The following is a 15285-nucleotide window of genomic DNA, read 5'->3' as shown; positions in this document are numbered from 1 at the left end:
TTCTCGTTGGTTGTGTAACTCTGCCAGGAATTTAGAATATTGTTAGAATCTTTATTACATTTCAGCCTGATAAGGAGACGAAATAGCTAATGAGTCCACTAAAAGAAAACTGCCAAGTAGCAAAGTTGGAAACTTTGGCCTTTCTTTGCCGTATAATAACATGCCCCAGGCACAGAAGGTTTAGCACATTTTTCCTTACTAAAACACAAAACAACAACAGCAATAACGCAATAAGGAGTCTTCAACTCCTCCCACCCCACAGCCCTGGGCTGTTCATCTGCAAGTCATTGTGTTAATAGCTTTTGTTTGTTTGTTTGTTTTTTAGCATTTGGTCTTTTCGCTTAGAAATCCATGGATTGGGGCAAGTCATGGGGAGCAGTGCTGTGCCTTTGCCTTTGTTGTGTGGAGTGACAGTCCCCGCAGCTGCAAGTCCTCACAAACCAGAATGGGCATGTTCCCGTGGAAAGGGAAGGGTTGTCTGCCTGGAAGAACCAGTCACCTCTAGTGGCTGGGAATGTTTGTGCTTACCCACAGGGCATGGGAATGTATGTGCTTACCTAGCCCAGAAGAGCTAGAGAGAAGAGCCTAGGTATTAAGACAAGGAGACTTGTGGCAACTCCAAAGGGTCCCCTCTGGTTCTGGAGTGGAACTTACTAGAAATGAAAGGGAAGTTAATAGCTCCCTCATCAGGGATCTCAGTGTGTGTTTATGTCCAGAAAATCAAGGTTCTGGGTGCTGTGATGGCAACTGTGCTGAGTGTGGCTGTCTGAACGCACCAGGGCTCATTCGCTGAGCTTTTGTTCCACCTTCCATGTCAGTTTGGAGGTTTGTTTCTTCAAGCAATTACGTCAGGTTCATTATTTTTCTTGGGCATAGAATACACTTCCATCCCACTTGTTGTGGTTTGAATATGTACTCCAAAAAGCATGTGTGGGAAACTTAGGCCCCATGCAACAGTGTTGGGAGGTGGGGCCTAATGGGAAGTGCTCAGGCCATGAGGACTCTGCTTTCGTGAATGGAGTAATGCTGCTATTCCAAGGGAGTGAGTTCTTTACAAAAGGACAAGTTTGGGCCCCTTTTCCCACTTTCTTGTCCTCTCTTGCCCTTCCACCTTCTGCCATGGAGTGACGTAGCAAGAAGGCCTCGCTAGATGCTAGTCCCTCGACCTTGGACTTTCCAGTCTCCACAACCACAAGCCAATAAATTCCTGTTGATTATAAAATTACTCAGTCTGTGATATTCTGTTAGAGCAGCACAAAACAGACTAAGACACTATATCGTCCCTGGCTTTGAAGGGTTGCAGCTGATGTGGCTCCGCTGACAGACACAAAGGCCCTCTTCTGAGTTAACTCATCTCTTGCAGCATCTGAGCCCACTCTTTAGTGGACTCCTGGATAACATGCCCTCCTGTTTGCCTCTTGCTTTGGTCTCTCCCCACAACCCCTTCTCTCTGTTTCATCCTTACAGGCTGTGGAGCCATGAAGGGCTTAGGTCTTGGCTTCTCCAGAGACTCCTGTCCAGTTCCTTGTCCTTAAATGTCATCTTAGTGCCAATAGCTCCAGGTATGTATCTGCATACTGGCCTCTCCTTGAGCACCAAGCACATGACTAACTGCCTTCTGTTTTTTTTTTTCTTTAGAGACAGGGTCTCACTTTGTTACCCAGGCTGGAGTGTAGTGGCATGATCACAGCTCCCTGCAGCCTTGACCTCGTGGGCTCCAGGAATCCTCCCAAGTAGCTGTGACCACAGGCTTACGCCACCATGCCTGGCTAATTTTTAAACTTTTTGTAGAGAAGGAGTCTCACTATGCTGCCCAGGCTGGTCTCAAACTGCTGCACTTAAGTGATCCTCCTGCCTTGGCCTACCAATGCATTAAAATTATAGGCATGAGACCCGGCACTTGGCCCCAACTGCCATCTTGACACTGCTATTTGAAAATCCAATCAGGATCTCATATTTAATGTGGCCAAAAAGAGTCTTAATTTACCCCCAAGCTTCCAAACTTGCTCCTTCCTAGTCTTTTCCATCTCAGTAAATGACTCAAGCCCAGCAGGCAGCCCTTGCCCTTGATTCTGCTCTTTTCCTTGCCTTCCACATACAATAAACCCTCACATTGTCCTGCAGGCTTCACCTTCTATTTCAAAATACATTTTGCATCCGTCCACCAACTCAGTGAGAGGCCACTGGAGGTTCTTTGTGACCTTGACCAGCCATTCCAGGAGGGAGCAGCATGGGGATGGGGTATAGCCGTGCAGGAGCTGGAAGCATAGATAGCACAGATAGCATCTGCGGACAGCACTGTTTGGTGCATAACGGAAAATGGCAAAATAGGGCTATTGGTGGAGGAAAATGTGAGGTCAATACAAAATGAAAATTTAAAAGACCAACATAGAGCATGTTTTCTTGCTATTGGAATGGTCTGGTGGAGAGGGGACACAATGGTGCAGGAAAAGAGGCATCTCTGAGAAGATGGTGGTGGGGGATGCAGAGTTTAGCACCTGGAGAAAGGGCTGCTCTGCTTCACTGTGTCCAGAGGTGCCTGGTGCATGGAAGCCCAGAAGTCAGGGATTGGGGGCCGATGATGGACAAGACAGCCATTGCCTGCCGGCTTTAGTTTTCTCCCTGAAGGGCAGCTTGTGGGTGGTGGTGGAGGGGGCTGTGAGGCTGAGGACAGAGGCTTTGTGCAATGGTTGCTCTGGAGAGTGGGAGAACAAACTCTTTAGGAGAAGAGAGAAAACCTTCTGGGCAAGGAGAACGCTTGTTTTGGGTTTTGCAGTCTTCCATAAGTCACCAGGCACAGCATACTTGTAATTCCCAACTTGCCTGATCATCTTAGCGGTGGTGGTCCCTGGGTACTGCAGGCAGGGTGAACACGACAGGGTTGGGCGGTCCCGGGTCAGGCCCAGGACACAGTAGCAGTGGGCATGGGGGGAGGGGGAGCCGCCACGCTGGGCAGCAGCCAGAGGGGCTCATTAGGAAAAGAGGGAGAGAAGAAAGGAGGCCAGGATTAAGTAGAAAAGGGAGTAGATGTTCCTCCAGAAAAGAATGTTCCAAGTATTTTATTTATTTTTATTTTTAACATGGGCTCCCTGGTGAGAACTTCTGGTTCTAGCTGTTGTTTTCTTTGCTTCTGTCAATACGCTCTGGAGTTGAATTTGCAGATTGAACTGTTGTGCTCTGTGGGTGGGGATATGGAAGCACAAGGCTGTCTCTGACAACGGCGTCACGCTGGCCGCTGTCCCTCCTACCCGGATGGGCCCTGCGCTGGGCCGGGAATTCTGCCCCCAGGGCTGATGTGAGGACAAAGTTCTTCACTTATCTGTTATGAGTTTTCACCATCAACTACCCCCGTTCTTCTTTTGGGGTGAGAGATGGGACTTGTCTTGGAAAGAAGGCTTTGCTTTGCCCTTGGGAAGGTGGAGAGTTGAGAAAAAGAATGTGACTGGCTGGGCTTAATGGTGCGAGTTGGTTTTGTGTGCTCTAGGGTGAGAAGTCTGTTTTTCCCATGGGTTTTGTCTTTCTGGTCCAAGAACTTGAGGACCTTGCTAGAAGAGCGTTCCAGCCAGATTCTCTCTTCACCTGCTTCTGGAGTTTGGGGTTGAGCAGCCTGGAGGGCACAGAGCCTTGGCATCCATGGTTCGGGGTTCTGCAAATGGGCCAAGCCCACTCTCAGAGCTGTGCAGGTGAATCCAACAGTGCCTGTACCCTGCCTGCTCTGGAAATGAGGCCCCTGGAGAAAGGAGGCCTGGACTCTGGAGAGGGGACACCAGTCCTGGGGCCTGGCCAATAGACAAGGACACAGGGATCTTTGATAAACAGGGTTTGGCTTTCTTCTCAGAGTTGTGATTTCTTGCCTGGTTCCCATGAGCCCCTGGGAAGCTGGACCTGGAACACTGGAGCCTGGTATTCTCTGTTGTGGGGAATCCAGGGTGAAGTGTGGCCACGCCTTGGGCTATCCTGGAGAGCTACAGCGCGGGAGAAGCTCGTGGAGTTCTGTGACACAGTGACTGGCCAGGAAGCCCAGAGCAAGAGGCGACAAGACACAGCCAGATCAGGGAGAAGGCCTGCCAGCAATCCAGACATCTATGCCGTGAGCTTTCTGCAAGACCTCAGGCAGTGCTCCGGAAGGCCACCTCTGGGACGGTGGGGTCCTACAGGTGGGCAGAGCTGGGTTTACTTTTGCAAGATCATATGTTCAGAGGTAAAGCCCATGGGGGTGAAGACCTGGCAGGTGCATTCCACCAATCTGGCCATGGGAGGAAGGACACCTGTGCTTTTTCTGAGTGGCCACGTGTTTTTGTGGCTCTAGGAGTCAGGGTTAGAGCCAGATTAAGAAAAAACAGAACCCCAAATGCTGTGAATTTCAGGCTTCTTTGGCCATTCAGGTAAAAAATAACCTGTGCCAAGTGGATCAAGCTTGATGTGGGTGTGAGGGAAGCAGCATGGGGCTGTCATTTCAATCAGGGCACAAACACTGGAGAGAAAATAAATACTTTAGAAGGCACTTGACCTTTTAATGTGGAGTTCTAAAAATGGAGATTGAACACAGTGATGCTTAATAGAGGCAAAGAGAGCCAGGCTGCTATCAGATTCTTTCTGCCCAAGAGTCTGGCTCCCCTTCCTGGCATTAGCAGGGCAGCCCTGTTACCTGAGTGAGTACAAGAAGAGCTGTTACCTGGATGAACCTGAGAACAGCCCTATTACCTGGGTGAACCCAAGAACAGCCTGTTATTTGGATGAACCTGAGGATAGTTCTCTTACCAAGGTGAGCTGGGAATAGCCCTATTATATAGGTGAACCTGAGAACAGCCTGCACCTGGGTGAATCTTAGAACAGCCCTGTTACCTGGGTGAAACTGAGAACCCTGTTACTTGGGTGAACCTGTGAACAGCCCATTACCTGGGTGAACCTGAGGACAGCCTGTTACCTGGGTGAACCCGAGGACAGGCTGTTACCTGGGTGAGTCTGAGAACAGCCTGTTACCTGGGTGAACCTGAGAACCGGGTTACCTGGGTGGCAGCTCTCCTGTTGGTCAGAGGAGCTGAGGCTGGGCGGGGCACCCTCTTGTTGAGTACAGACGGTTTTGTTTCTCCTCCTTGCTTTGCTTTGTTACTATGTTAATCTCTTTCTCTGTATATTTTAGCAGCAAGTGTATTCTCCTGGTTAGAAAACAAGAATCTCTTGCCCAGCTGGGCCTTGTCCAAACCCTAACATTTTCTTTAAACTTCTTTCAAAGCGTTGGGTTGCAGTCTGTGGTGTGGGACGTCCCTCATCCCAAAGCACTCTCCTGGCCTAGGGGAAGAAAAGATGGGAAGGGCTGCTCTCCTTCTGGTCCTCCTTTCTCTGAAGTCCCTCTCACCCTGCAGGGAGAGCCGGCCATGCATGTCCTGCTGGGCTAGACCTCAGTGATTTTGTGTTTTTTTTTTTGAGACGGAGTTTCGCTCTTGTTGCCCAGGCTGGAATGCAATGAGGCAATCTCGGCTTACCGCAACCTCTGCCTCCCGGGTTCAAGCGATTCGCCTGCCTGAGCCTCCCGAGTAGCTGGGATTACAGGCATGTGCCACCAAGCCCAGCTGATTTTGTATTTTTAGTAGAGACGGGGTTTCTCCCTGTTGGTCAGGCTGGTCTTGAACTCCTGACCTCAGGTGATCCACCCTCCTTGGCCTCTCAAAGTGCTGGGATTACAGGCGTGAGCCACCAAGCCTGGCCGACCCCAGTGCTTTTTGGAGTCACGTGGGGCCTGTGCAATCAGAGGGCCTTTTGTGGGGAGTTATCTGTATACAATGGGCTTTCTTTTAGGCAAAATTTTAGCACATTTTAATGGGAAAATTCTGTCTGAAAGTATGCCAACTAAAAAAATCAGATTGTATAGAGTGGATAAAAATACCCCGGCTATTCAGCCAGATGCCAGCCCTCCTAGTCCTTATGGCTCCAGGGAGAGTCCCATTTGCTGGGCACTGCCTCCTTTCCAGCACCAGGAAAGTGGGGGGTCAAAGGCCGTATGTCCTCTGACTGCCTTTTTCTGCAGGCAAACTAAAAGTGACCTGAGTGCTCGGCCAGGGGCATGTGGAAGGGACTGGGAGTAGCCCTTGGACACCAAGGTCCAGTGGAAGGGAAGGCTGGCCACGCTGCTGCAAGGTGTCCCAGACTCAGCCTGAGTGTCAGGCCCCTCTCCTCCCTCCCTCTCTCCCTCTGCTTCCCTTCTCTCCTCCCTGCTGCGGGGGCCTTTTCCTCTCTAAGGATGCTGGGATTTTGAACTTGGGATAGAGAGGTGAGCCGCTCTTTGAGCTCTGTTGAGTTGATCTCTGCATCTGCCTATGTTCAAGACTGTTTTCATTGACTGTCTCTGTGGCACCACCAGCCATAGGATGGGATTGGCTCTTTTGTTTTCATTCAGATTTCATGACTAATTTCTGCACTATCGATCACCCCCCACAAGCTGGTGACTCACTCTCTCATCAAGGAGGCCGGACCCCACATCCCTCTGCCTTTTCTGGTCTGTTTACGCAGCACTGACAGAGGAGGTGAGAAATCCAGTGAGCATTTTTCTTTCTGAGTCAATTGTCTCACGAAGAAAGAAGCTGGGAAGCAAGTGAACATCCTTTTCTCAAAGTCTGGAAAATGACAGGAGCCTGCCGTGCTACGTTCTGTGGCCAGCCTTCCCTTCCACTGGACCTTGGTGTCCAAGGGCTACTCCCAGTCCCTTCCACATGCCCCTGGCCGAGCACTCAGGTCACTTTTAGTTTGCCTGCAGAAAAAGGCAGTCAGAGGTGAAGTGTGAGTAGAGCAGGTGTCCTCCTAGCTCATGGTAATCTCAGGCCGCTCTTGTCTGCAGAGGCCCAGGGAACTCTGAGCCAAGTATCATGTGTCTGCAGACGCATCCGCAGCAAGGGATAGCTCAGATGCCAGCAGCTTCCGGTGTGCTCAAGGGTGCTGGCCAGGGCCAGAAGGGAGGCAGCTTCCCAGTGCTGGCAGTGACTTACAATGTATAACTCTGTGAGCAAGCCATGGGGTGGTGCCCCTGTTGGGGTCCCTGCCTCTTTGTCAGGGAGAGTTTGTCACCCTCATTCCCATAAGAGGGCCTCAGGCCTGACCACAAGATGGGTGTGGCAGTGCAGAGAGCATGTTGGCAACTCAGAAATGGGAGAGAGGTCAGGGTGAAATGTGACCGCAGAGGTGTAGGCCGCCCCTATTTGCAGCTTACCCTTGACTGAGATTTTTTTTTCTTTTCTTGAGATGATGCCTAGCTCTGTTACCCAGGCTGGAGTGCACAGGCACGATCTCAGCTCACTGCAACCTCTGCCTCCCAGGTTCTAGCCATTTCCCTGCCTCAGCCTCCTGTGTAGCTGGGATTACAGGCACCCACCACCATGCCCGGCTAATTTTTGCATTTTTAGTAGAAAAAGGGTTTTGCCATGTTGACCAGGTTGGTCTTGAACTCCTGACATCAAGTGATCCTCCCGCCTTGGTCTCTCAAAGTGCTGGGATTATAGGAGTGAGCCACTGCACCCAGCCTTGACTGAAATTTTTAAAGAGAATGCAGGCCGGGTGCGGTGGCTCACGCCTGTAATCCTAGCACTTTGGGAGGCCGAGGTGGGCAGATTGCCTGAGCTCAGGAGTTTGAGACCAGCCTAGGCAACACGGTGAAACTCCGTTTCTACTAAAAAAAAAAAAAAAATTAGCCGGGCGTGATGGCCTGTGCCTGTAGTCCCAGCTACTCAGGGGGCTGAGGCAGGAGAATTGCTTGAACCTGGGAGGCGGAGGTTGCAGTGAGCTGAGATGGTGCCACTGCACTCCAGCCTGGCGACAGAGTAAGACTCCATCTCAAAAATAAATAAATAAATAAATAAATAAATAAATAAATAAATAAATAAATAAATAGAATGTGTTTGAAGTCCTTGTGATGAATTTAGGACAGTAAGCATGTTGATAGATCTGCCGGGCTACAGTTCAAATGCTGTTGAGTTACATCCAATAAACAGTTGAGCTGGTTCTCTCCAACCCTCCAGAGGAATAAAGCCATTGCTTGATGCTGGGTTCTCACTGCCTGTGCCGTGCACCCCTCTGGCAGCGTGGTGAAGCTTATGGATGCCTGATCAGAATGATGTTTCTAATATATGAAATAAATAAAATAAATGATATAGTTTGGATGTGTGCCCCCACCCACCCCCCAAATCTCATGTGGAATTGTCATCCCCAGTGTTGGAGGAGGAGCTTGGTGGAAGGTGATTGGATCATTGAGGTGGATTTCCCTCTTGCTGTTCTCATGATTTTGAGTGAGTTCTTGTGAGATCTGGTTGTTTAAAAGTGCATAGCATCTCCTTCTTCTCTCTCTCTTTTCCTCCTGCTCCGGCCATGTGACATGCCTGCTTCTTCTTTGCCTTCTGCCATGGTTATAAGTTTCCTGAGGCCTCCCCAGAAGCAGAAGCCTGTACAGCCTGCAGAACTGTAAGCCTATTAAACCTCTTTTCTTTGTAAATTACAATCTCAGGTATTTCTTTATAGCAGTGTGAGAACAGACTAATACAATAAAACACATGGGATGGGTACTTTCTAAAGATAGTGTGACAGTGTCCGCCAGGTCACATGCTTTTCTCTCATCTGAACTTGTCACTCCACCACCAAGTCCATTTCTCTACCTCCTGGAATTCAGGAAGCCCTGAGAATCCCTGGACCAATAGAATAAGAAGGGAGTGGTGGTGTAGCAGCTCTGAATGTAGCTCTTGACCGTCCCAGCACCTCTTCCCTCTTTGTGAGAAGCAGGCTTGTGTAAGAAGCATGACTGCCTAAGACCACCACACTGTGGGAAGGCCAAGGCCTGTGTAATGAGGCACCATGTTCAGAGGAAGACCAAGGAGCACCAAGGAGGCAGAAGACTGAGTGGAGAGGAATATGCAGGGGATGCTGTGTGGTCAGAATCAAGCTTCCCAGGTGAGCCTCCCTCAATCTCCTGATCCACAAAACTGTCAGCAAAAGAAAATGGTTGCTCTAGGCCATTAAGTTTGTTTTTATTTTGTTTTCTTTTTGTTTGTTTGTTTTTGGAGGGGGTGGTGGTGTCACTCAGCAATAGAAAACCAGAGCACAGGATTATCAAGGAAATGAATTCTATTAAATTACAAGAGGTGATGGTTAATTTTATGCGTCAACTTGACTTGGCAATGGGGTGCCCAGATATGTGGTCAAACATTATTTTGGTTGAGATTAACATTTGCATCAGTGGACTGAGGAAAGCAGGCTCTTCCTAATGTGGGTGGGCCTCAGCCAATCCATTCAAGGCCTGAATAAAATAAAAAGGCAGCCCTTCCCTTGAGGAAAGGAAAATTCTTCCCATCTTGTGGCCTTTGGTTTGGGATTTTTTTTTTTTTTAATTGAGAGGGAGTTTCACTCTTGTTGCCCAGGCTGGAGTGCAATGGTGTAATCTCAGCTCACTGCAACCTCCACCTCCCAGGTTCATGCAATGGCGCAATCTCGGCTCACTGCAACCTCTGCCTCCCGGGTTCAAGCAATTCTCCTGTCTCAGCCTCCCGAGTAGCTGGAATTACAGGCATGCACCACCACACCCGGTTGATGTTGTATTTTTAGTAGAGATGGGGTTTCTCTATGTTGGTTGGGCTGGTCTCGAACTCCTGACCTCAGGTGATCCGCCTGCCTTGGCATCCCAAAGTGCTGGGATTACAGGCATGAGCCACCGAGCTGGCTGGGACATTGGTTTTTTTTATTGCTTTTGGACATGAATGGAAAATTAGCTCTCCCTTGGTCTCAAGCCCTTGGCCTTCAGACAGTAACTGACACCATTGGCTGCCCCGGGGTCCAGCTTGCCCATTTGCCCCATGGGTCTTGAGGCTTGCCGGACTCTCTTTCTCTGTTTTTCCTTCTCACCACCACCCCCACCCCCACACCCTATTGGTTCTGTTTTCCTGACTAGTACACAGGTTAAACCAAGAATGCCAAAGAGAACTCTTAGAGTGTATGCACTTGATTCTCACTTATCAGCAGGCAAGAACAGTAGTCAGAAAATACAGTTGTGCATTGCTTCACAACAGAGATACGTCCTGAGAAATGCATTGTTAGGCAATTTTGTCATAGTGCAAGCATCCTGTAATACACTCACACAAACCCTGATGGTAGAACCTGCTATGCACCCAGGCTATAGGGTTCATCCCATTGCTTTTAGGCCATAAACCTGTACAGCATGAGACTGTACTGAGTACTGCAGGCAACCAGACACAGTGGTAAGTATTTGTGTATCTAAATCTATCTAAATGTAGATAAGGCAGTAAAAATATGGTATAAAAGATAAAACATGGTCCCCCTCCATAGGGCAGCTCATTAAAAACACCATTGTATATGCAGCCTGTCCTTCACTGAAATGTTGTTGCATGGTGCTTCACTGTACTTAGCACCTCAAATAGGTAGAGATGTGTGCAGGTCTTGGGACAATAACAGGAACTCTGAGACAAGATTCCTGCCCTTTAGGGAGCTTTATATCCTGCTTAGAAAACCCATACGACATGAGTTAATGATGCACATAGATGCATAGGAGAGAGGTAAAAGGCCAGCCCCCCCCCCCCCAATTCCAAGCTTCAAGAATTTTGAACCCCGGGCCAGGGTTTCAGGGCAGCTGGATCACTTTCCCTGGAAGGATGCACTGTAGCAAGCTGGAGAGGCTCCCACCACCCAGGAGAGTGACTGGTGGTCTTTTAGCAGCAGAGATGGCTTGTCTGCAAACATAGTGAAAGATGCAGGTTGTTTATGTCCCTGGGGCAACCCCTGCCAACAAAGGGACAGGTGCCAGTGGAGAAGGGTCAGCCTCCTCTAGGAGAACTCTGGGAGACTTTCTATGGGCATCCCAGGAGGCCCTCCAGGGCCATGCCTGTCTGCTCCCAGCAGTGACCTTGACCAGGCAGTTCCATAACCTTCTTTCCTGAGCACTCCCCCTGGTCCCAAGAAAACTAGCTGATGGCCGAAGAAGCTTTGCTTCCATTCTTCTGTCTGGGCTGCATTCCCATGGGCATTCTTGGAGAGAACATCCATGTCCATGTTTCAACTTTGCACGTCTCCAGCTTGCATGTTGCAGAGATTTGTAGACTCCATCTTCTACCACTGCTTTTGCTACTACTCCTGAGGGCAGCTGCTATTGTAGGCCTGCTAGGCACTGGGTGCTTCACTTACATGATCTCTAATCCGCTCTGCAGCTGAGCAAGGCAGGTGCGAGAGGTTCCATTTAACAGAGCAGCCAACTATTTAACGTACCACTGCTGATCCCCGAGCCCCGTCTGCCCCAGAGCTGGTGTTCTCTGTAGCTCTCCCTTGCTCAAGTGCTGCCTGCCATGTGCAGAGCATGGGTTCCCAGCTGGATGAGGCATCAGCCTGTACCTTTGGTATGGGTGCAGTTGGCTACACACTTGTGCTGACCACTTGCTGTGCCAGAGGGGATTTCTGATACTGCCAAGACTTAGACAGCAACATGCCGTCCCATTATTGAACAGGGATGCTTTCTTCCAGTGTCACTCAAAGAAGCAGCAAGACTCTGTCTTAACATGGCCTGCTGTTGCTATTATTTCCCTCGAAGCCATGAGACCCTGGATGAGAGCAGCAGCGGGGCATGTGAGTTAACATCGCATGCTTTCCTGACTCCACTGCCCCACTCATGGTAAGTATCCAGTATGTGTTGTCCAAGGCATGGTTGCATTTTTCATATCTTCCGTTTAACTTTCTTGTTGACTGTGGTACATCAATCCAGTTTGATTTTTCATTGCGCACAGAGGTCATAGCATAGCTTCTTGCACTTGTCCTTCTCTGAATGGAAGCCACTTGGATCCTCCAGGTGTTTCTCCAAGGGGCAGGGCTTTCAGCACAGAATCAACAGGACAAACCATCTGGAAAGCCCGGGGGCGTGTTCCACAGCATGTATGAGCAGAGCTGCAGTAAACGGTGCCTCCTTGTCTGCCCATCTTAGCTGTTCAGCTGACTTCTTGCTGTCTCCAACTGTCTTCTCTATCTCATCCTGATGACTCCTTCCCACAACTCTTTCCCTGGCTGCCGCACCGGTTCAGCTGCAGCCTGCATTCACAGTTACTTACACAGGGACTTTCTTGTTTCCGAGATGGCCAAATTGTCTTCTGAAATTTACCTCCATGACTCTGGTTATATATTTTGGTTCCTAGTGGGTGCCGACATCACAGTGGGCTGATTAGATGGTTCGCACTACTTGTTGGCAGGCCTTCGAGCCTCCTGTGCAGTTTCCCGAAAATATTCCATCTGCAGGTGGGAAGCCCAAGCCCCTGGGCAAATTATGCCATGAGTGTGTCTTGGCAGTTTTTCTGGGTTCAAATGACTTGTGCCATGGTTCAAACATTCCCTGGGGATTGTCTGGATCTGAGCTCCTGGTGGTGGGAAGCCAGCCTTTGGTGCCAGCCTGGCCCAGCACCATCCCTTGACTCCCAACCCCACCAGAGGGTGAGGACTTGGTGTGAGCAGGGACACAGCAGGTCCCAGGAAAGTCTGCTGAGTGAATGGGTGAATGAAATAGTCTCAGCCCTGTATGTTATTCCCTCCTTGCCCCTACTCAGAACTCCTCCTCACTTCCAATCAGAACTTGTGCCTCTTTGCCAGAAGGTCAGCCCTGGTGATTCCTGGAGTTCATGCCTCCTGTCGCGCCGTGGTTCTGTGGACTGCTGGCTGTTGTGGGGAGCTATCTTCCTGGTGAGCTTTGCAGGGCAGGGTCCCAGCAGGAGAGCAGAAGCAAGATGTATGGCGCGGAGGAGGGATTCTTTCCAGGGGTTAGACCCCGCGGGACCATGGGGGAGCTGGGCAGGAAAGTACAAGAGGTGTTGGAGGATCTGAGAAAAGGCATCAACCAGCCTTTCTGAATCCCTGGCCTGTGGCGAGAGAGGCAAGTCAGAGCAAGGGGCATGGGGAGGGGAGTAGGCGGAGTCTATGGAGTGCCACCACCTCTAGCATCAAGTCCAGGCTCAATGTCTGCTGCTGGGCCTGGGGCCCCTTCCGGTCAGTGGGAAGGGTCAGGCCCAGAGGAGGGAGGGCAGCTCTGTGTTTGCTTGTCACTGTAGAGGCCATGACAACCTTCAGGGTACAAACTGCTGCTTCACTTCCATTTTGCAAATCTCAGGCAGAATCCCTCTTTTGGCCAACTCTCTACATGGAAGAGGGTTCTGGAAAGATAATCCCAGTTACATCATGTGTGACCCAGGTTCATCACGTAATACTAACTGCTGTGGCTGCATCTCAGATTTCTTTGTGTGCCGTTGAGTGTTTTACCCAAGGCAGACACAAATGAGTGATGGGGAGGAAACAGGCTAAGGGGGCAAATGCAATGCTTTTGTTGACCCAGCCTTCATTATGGGTTCACTACTGATCGCCATACCAGCAAATGCTGCCTCCTGCCCCAAGGCCATGACAAGGAGAGCTTGAAAGCAGTCTGTCCATTTCCAAAATATTGTCATTTCAAGAATAATGTGTAAATGGCATCATATAGTGTGGAACCTTTTGGGATTGGATTTTTTCACTCAGCATAATTCCCTGCAGATTCATCCAAGTTTTATGTATCAACAGTCCATTCTGTCTAATGGCTGAGTGGTGTTCCACAGTCTGGGTGTGCACAAAGTGTTTAACCATTCACCTGTGAACTGAAGGACATCTAGGTTGACGATTACACATTTTTGACTACTACAAATAAAGCTGCTGTGAACATTCATGGTGCAAGTTTTTGTAAGAATGTAAGTTTTCATTTCTCCGAGATAAATGCTCAAGAACACCACTGTACGGGTGTTGCATATTTAGTTTTATGAGAAATGACTAAACTGTTTTTCAGAGTGGCTGCACCAGTTTACAGCTCACCAATACTTTATTATTCTTAAAATAAAATATTACTGAGTTAATTGTTGGGGAGGACAGTGGTGGATGTGGCCATAAAAGGTGAGCAGGAGGGATCCTTTGGGTGACGAAAATGTTCAGTATGTTCAGTATCTTGACTGTGGGGGTGAATACACCAATGTACATGTGAGAAGATTGTATAGAACTAAACACACACACGAACACACACACACACACACACGAGTCCCTGTGCATATATAACTGGGCAATCTGAACATGACACGTGGGTTGCATCAATGTCAATACCTGATGGTGAAATTGTATTCTAGTTTTGCCAAGATGTAACCACTGGGAAAACTGGGTAAAAGTAACTGCATGTGAATCTACAATTATCTAACAATTTAAAAAATTAATTAACGAGTGTCTAAAATATATGATATTTGTTAAAAGGCAAGCCTATGAAAAACATGATACATTATTAAGAGTTAGGCAAATGTTGTTGTTACTTGCTTTTCTGCTTTTGGGGGCCAAGTGCTGGTTACTAAGATTCCCAGCCTCTTCCGAAGGCCGTCCTTCCTCCACACAACTGCAAGAAGAGGCCTTTTCAGTGTAGATCCTTACTTTACCCCTCCAACCCGGGCCCATTTTAGGGAATAGAAAAGCAATTTGGAAGAATTAGACTGAGGGACCCGTGCCTCCAGCAGATGGGCCGGTGGAAGAGCAATCAGCGCTGTGGGAGATGCTGTGGGGAGGAGCGTGTCTGCGAGGAAGGACTGCTGGCTTCAGCACTTTCCGATTAGAATTTCATGATGGAATACTTGGCACACCAATGCTAAAAACCAAGTGTGAAAAAAATCACCCCAGAACCTACTAGAGTGATACTGTAGAGGATCTGTGGGCTGGACCGCCACTGCCCTGTATCTGCATGGAGAACTGATATCCCATGGCAGGGCCACTGGGTAGTGGCTGGTGCTAAGTGGGGGCGTGGGGTGCGTTCCTTGGTTCATTTTCCACTGATGTTTTGGAAATTGGGCTCCATAAGAGCACCCAGAAGTGCTTATTAAGAACCACCTGTGCTCTGCTGGTTCCTGAGGTGCCAGATTCCCTCCAGGGAAATGTTGACCTTTATGATAGACTATCTTATGACCAAAAGCTTCGCAGCATTAAAATGTGATCCATCTCATTAGGTTATCCTATGAAGCCTATAAATAACTCTAGAAATGAGATCCTGTGACAGCTATTTATTTTCACCCTTACTATTTAACATAAATATTGGCTATTTATAGTCAGGTCATCAAGGTGGCCATTGCTACCCCCATCCTATTATTTCCCTCACTCTGACTTGGGAAGTGGAGACTTGAACCTGGAAGAGGGAGAGAGGTCCAGTGGGGGTGGCCCCCCCTTCTTGGAACCTGGTCTCCTTAGGGACAGAAATTTTCCTACCCCATTTAT

At 49.0% G+C, this 15285-nt stretch overlaps 1 long non-coding RNA gene across 1 annotated transcript; it reads left to right on the top strand.

Moving 5' to 3' along the window:
- The first annotated feature begins 3165 nt into the window (after nt 1–3165).
- Nucleotides 3166–15056, top strand: LOC116474215 (uncharacterized). Its single transcript, XR_004249633.2, has 4 exons — nt 3166–4765; nt 8761–8931; nt 11506–11653; nt 11766–15056. It is a non-coding gene; the product is annotated as an uncharacterized LOC116474215 (long non-coding RNA).
- Nucleotides 15057–15285: the final 229 nt, after the last annotated feature.

The sequence above is a fragment of the Hylobates moloch genome, unplaced genomic scaffold (genome assembly GCF_009828535.3).
Source record: "Hylobates moloch isolate HMO894 unplaced genomic scaffold, HMol_V3 SCAFFOLD_10, whole genome shotgun sequence".
Classification (NCBI taxonomy): Eukaryota; Metazoa; Chordata; class Mammalia; order Primates; family Hylobatidae; genus Hylobates; species Hylobates moloch.
Note: the sequence above shows the minus strand (reverse complement) of the source record. Positions and strands in the feature narration are given on the sequence as shown.